Raw genomic sequence first — 4871 nt, forward strand, 5'->3', positions numbered from 1 at the left:
TGGAGCCTGCAAGACTGAGCTGTGAGTCAAAATCACAAAATCATTTATTGGCTCAAAGACGATGGGCAAACCACTGAATGTCTCTGCCTCTGAAATTTTTAATCTCTAAAGTGGATCAATTTATATCTACGGTGAACCCCAAATATCTAAGTCAGGTCTCAGTCAATTTAGGAAGTTTATTTTGCCAAAATTACAGGCACACATCTGTGACACAGCCTCAGGAGGTCCTGAAGGCATGTGCCCAAGGTGGCCGGGGTGCATCTTGCTTTTAAACATTTTAGGGAGATATGAGACGCCAATCAATATATAAAGACGTACATTGGTTTGGTCCAGAAACGCGGGATAACTCGATGCAGAGAAGGGGATGCAGGGAACAGGTAAATATAAGAGACAAAAGGTTGCGTTCTTCTGGTTTCTGATTAGCCTTTCCAAAGGAGGCAATGAGATATGCATTTATCTCCTTCGAATAAAACGGGAGGCCAGTTTGCCCCAAGCAGTTCCCAGCTTGATATTTTCCTTTAACTTAGTGATTTTGGGGTCCCAAGATTTGTTTTTCCTTTCATGCTACTATGCGTTCACTGTTGAGATGATTTAGTGAGGCAGTCTGCAGAGTGTTTAATATAGAACTCTATGCTCAATAAATGACAGCTATTATTACAGTGGTTCCCCCTTATCCACAGGGCATATGTTCCAAGACTCTGAGTGGATGTCTGAAACCTCGTCCATGCATACAGTACTCTGATTTCTCCTACACATGCATAGCTACAATAAAATGTAATTTATCAGTTAAGCACACTAAGATATTAATGACAATAACTCATATCAATATAGAACAATTGCAACAATATGTTGTTCACAGTATCACAGATAGATTTGCTCTTACTGTATCTCAGCAACCTCAGCATACAATTTCTTTTCTTTCTTTATGAAGAACTTTCACCTTTTCACTTAAAAAAGCATTTGATGGCTTCTCTTTGGCAGATCTGAATTGCCAGCATCACTAAGGTTGCATTTGGGGGCCATTATAAGTGAAGCCGCGTCATTCATCTCGGGTAATACCCGAGGTTTGTTGTCCCACGGCCATGGAAAACTAGGATTTAGATACACCAGGGTGAGGCTCAGAGCAGTTTAATTAGCAAAAGAAGGAAAAGCTCTCTTTCTGCAGAGAGGGGACTCCGAGGAAACGAGTTGCCAGTTTCTTGGTGAAATGCGCAGGGTTTTAGACTAGCTTGAGGAGGTGGTGCCTGATTTACATAGGAGACGAATAATTGGTTGGACCAGATGTACCATTCACATAGTGTGCAAAGAGGCTGGCCACCCCACTCTAATGTTATCATGCAGACAGGTTATCTATCTGGCTGGGGCCATGTTGCCTGCTTCTTTACTGTACACGTGACAACAAAGAAAAGGGAAGTTGGAGCCTCCGTGTTAAGCATGCCTGGCTTCCAAGCAGCCCCTGTCTATGGCACAGCTGCTGGCACTCACCTGTGCAATCTTCCAGCTTGCTTATCTGTATCTGCAGCTCCATTTTTTTTTAGGCTGCTCTTTTTTAGGAAAGAAATAATTTGGGAACTGCTTTTTATTAAAAGAAAAATTCTACCGAGGATTCTCTTACCTTCACTATCTGCCTAAATAGTTTCTTTTTAGCGCCTGTATCATTAAGGGGACTTGAACCCAAGCGCTACGATACCACAACAGTCGGTCTAATAACCAAGAGGGCTACTAAGTGACTAGTGGGCGGGGAGTAGAGATAGCGTGGGTCCCCTGTATAAAAGGATTCATGTCCTTGGTAGGGGTGGAGAAGGATGATGCAAAATTTTGTCGCACTACTCAGAATGGTGTGCAATTTAAAACGCAGGCATTTTTTATTTCTGAAATTTCCTACTTAATATTTTCAGATTACAGTGCTGAAAGCACGGAAAGTGAAGCTGTGGATGACGGGACTTGCTGTATTGAGTGTCTGAGTGCTGTCGAACTTGAGGGCTTGATACTTCAAATTTTGAAAGTGCTTTACTCATAGTACCTAACTTGATCCTATACTATGAGGCTTCACTGTAGGTATTTTATCTCCATGGATTCTGCAGGGTTTTTTTGTCTTTTTTTGTTTGTTTTTTTTTCCGAATCTGGTAAGTTGCAAAGCCAGGACTCAAAGCCCTCGCTGGAGGATCCAGGGCACTTTTCCCCTGACCACAGGCCCTCTTGCCTTTCCAGTGGAGGAGCTCCAATTCATGGAGGCTGTGATTTCCCTGTGAATAATGAGCTTCTCAACAATGGACAGTGGTTTGTTTGGGTTGTTTTCATTCTATCCACTGGAATCCGCCAGGTAGTATTGAAGCCCAGAAGCCTCGCTACTGTGTGCTATCAATTTGTTCAATGATTTTTCAAGGAGCAGGTGATTTCCATTAGATTGCCCATTAAATGGGAATGTTTGTTTTTCAAACTAGAAACTCTCAGCAAACAGAGAAGAGGAGCTGGCTGGTCTGCCACCCCTCCTCACCCAGGAGCCGCTGCCCCCAGGCCCGCCTTGGGTGGGAAGGGTAACAATGCAGTTATCTGAGTGTTGTGTGGTTAAGCCAGGGCACTAGACTCTGAACATGGCCACTGCCAACTGTTACCTTACTCCAGCGGTGAGAAGGATATGAGATGGGTCCTGTCGGGGGGGGGGAGATGACAACCAATGTGTGACAGAGAGGTTTAGAGGAAGACTCCAGAAACCAAAATTGCTCCCAGACGCTTATTTTCTAGCTGGAGAAGGGGTTAGAGAGAACTCACAAAGCCAAGAAAGAACGTCCTGGATGATCCTTCTAACATCACCATAGTCTTTCTGGGGAAAATGAGTTAATTTCCTTCTGCCTTTCTGTGTTTTGTTTTGTATGGGCACATTAAATGGGGAAAAGGTTAAGACTCTCCCACCTATGTCCTGATTTCTGTTACATCTTAATGATCTATGATTGAGATCATCTAGCAACATGGTCTTTGCTGCAAGAAAAAAAAGCCCATGCTCATGAAGACATTTTGAGGGGAGATGCAATAAACGAGTTTATTTTTTAGTTCTTTCACTAAGTTTACTAATCCAAGGATGGTGATCCAGGACAAGGATGAACTTTGCAAATCTAAATCCTCTCTGGATTTTCACACATTACCTGTGTTGCACGTAACAACCCTACCTAGTCATACTAATGAGATTCACATGCACAGACCCAAGCCTGTGTCCTTCCAGCTTCATTCAGGTGAGCACCAAGGTAATTGCCAGGAAAGTCATCAAGGGCTCTCCTGTATCTCATTGTTAATCAGGACTGCATTTCTTTCCCCCGACTCTGATGAGTGACTGCAAAGATGTGATTTCTGAAGGGTTTATTGGGTATACCCCAGGGCAGAGAAAAAAACAAAAACCTTTTCCTTAAAAAGGGAGTGGAACGTGAAGAGGGGGTTGGCGGGGGTAGTCCCTAAGAGCAAAAGTTAGACAATGTTGCCCCCTAGTGGCAGAATTTCCCAAGAACAACCTTTGCTTTGGAGAAACTGCGATGACACTGGCTTATCAAGGACTGGACACAAGGTGCTCCGCACACACACACACCCGGAGAGGAAGGAGTCATTTGCTCAGAGATGGCCATTCCATAGAATTTTGCTATCTTGACAAACAAATACAATCTTGTCACCAAATTGCCGTGCTTTCTTCTTTCACTCTCTTTCCACACCACAAAGGATTTGATCTTTATCTTATCTATTGTAGTACTCTCTTTTCTCCCATTAGTTCAATGCTTGTTAGAAATAAGATTAGAAGATATTTTACAACACACAGGATTTGGCAAATTAAAGGTTTTGCCAAATAAGCTTGCCTTAGTCCTTATGGCTGCTTGTCATCATAGGATTTTCTTTTTTTCTCCAAAATACTATGCGTTTGGATGAATTGGCATAGCTCTGCTTTTGCAGTTTGAAGAACAAATTCTGCCTGGGTCTCAGTTTTCTCCTTTTAAAAAAATAATAAACAGGACTAAGTGCTAAACAGATTTACTGCCCAGTGATTCTTGAACCCCAATACTTATCTATATGATTTTTGCATTTTAGATTCCAAAGACCCATACTTCAAGGACATGCCGAAAAAGAAAATAAGTGTATTGATGCAAACAGCTCCACATCAAGGGCATTGCATAAAAAGGCAGTTTTTAGACAAATGCAATTAAAATCAAAATACTGATGAAGAAAGTCTGAAATACCAATAAGGAGGGCAACATTACCCTTTGATGGGAGAAGAAAAAAGCTAAGTGAATAAGTAAAGCTCTGCATGAGAATATGTTAATCAGTTTCAGGGTAGTTCATTCGCCTTGTGCATGCACCTTATAGCATTTGTTTGAATTTTCTTGTAAATATATGAATTAAAATAAATTATATTATGAGGAGTTATTTTATCTATGGCTTTTTAGTTTCTCTCTTAATTGAAGAACTACAGGGCTTTCCTCAAACCAAAGATGGACCTAACGGCCAGTCCTTTTAACTCCTGCCAGAGCTCACAAGGAGACGGGGGTTTGTGGTGAGGAGAGTTTGCATGAACATGCGAATTCAACGGGCACTGATACAGAAGAGATGGCTTTCATCTCCTATGCTGGTGGTGACAACCGTTTTTTAACCCAAGCCTCATGTTGGGACTCAAACAAATGCACAGTTCAGTGTAATTAGGATTTTGGAAACACGTTCACACAGCACCCACAGAAACAATGCAACCAGCCATGGGCCAATGCTTGGTGATTTGCTTTAGTCTTTTAATGATAGACCACTAATTCCAAACAGGAGCAGTAGAGAGGATGGGGAAAGGGCTGGCGTTGGAAGCTTGGTCAGAACTGCCAACAGTGAGCCTCCACTGTTGTCTCCTT

Source organism: Callithrix jacchus, chromosome 13 (genome assembly GCF_049354715.1).
Source record: "Callithrix jacchus isolate 240 chromosome 13, calJac240_pri, whole genome shotgun sequence".
Lineage (NCBI taxonomy): Eukaryota > Metazoa > Chordata > Mammalia > Primates > Cebidae > Callithrix > Callithrix jacchus.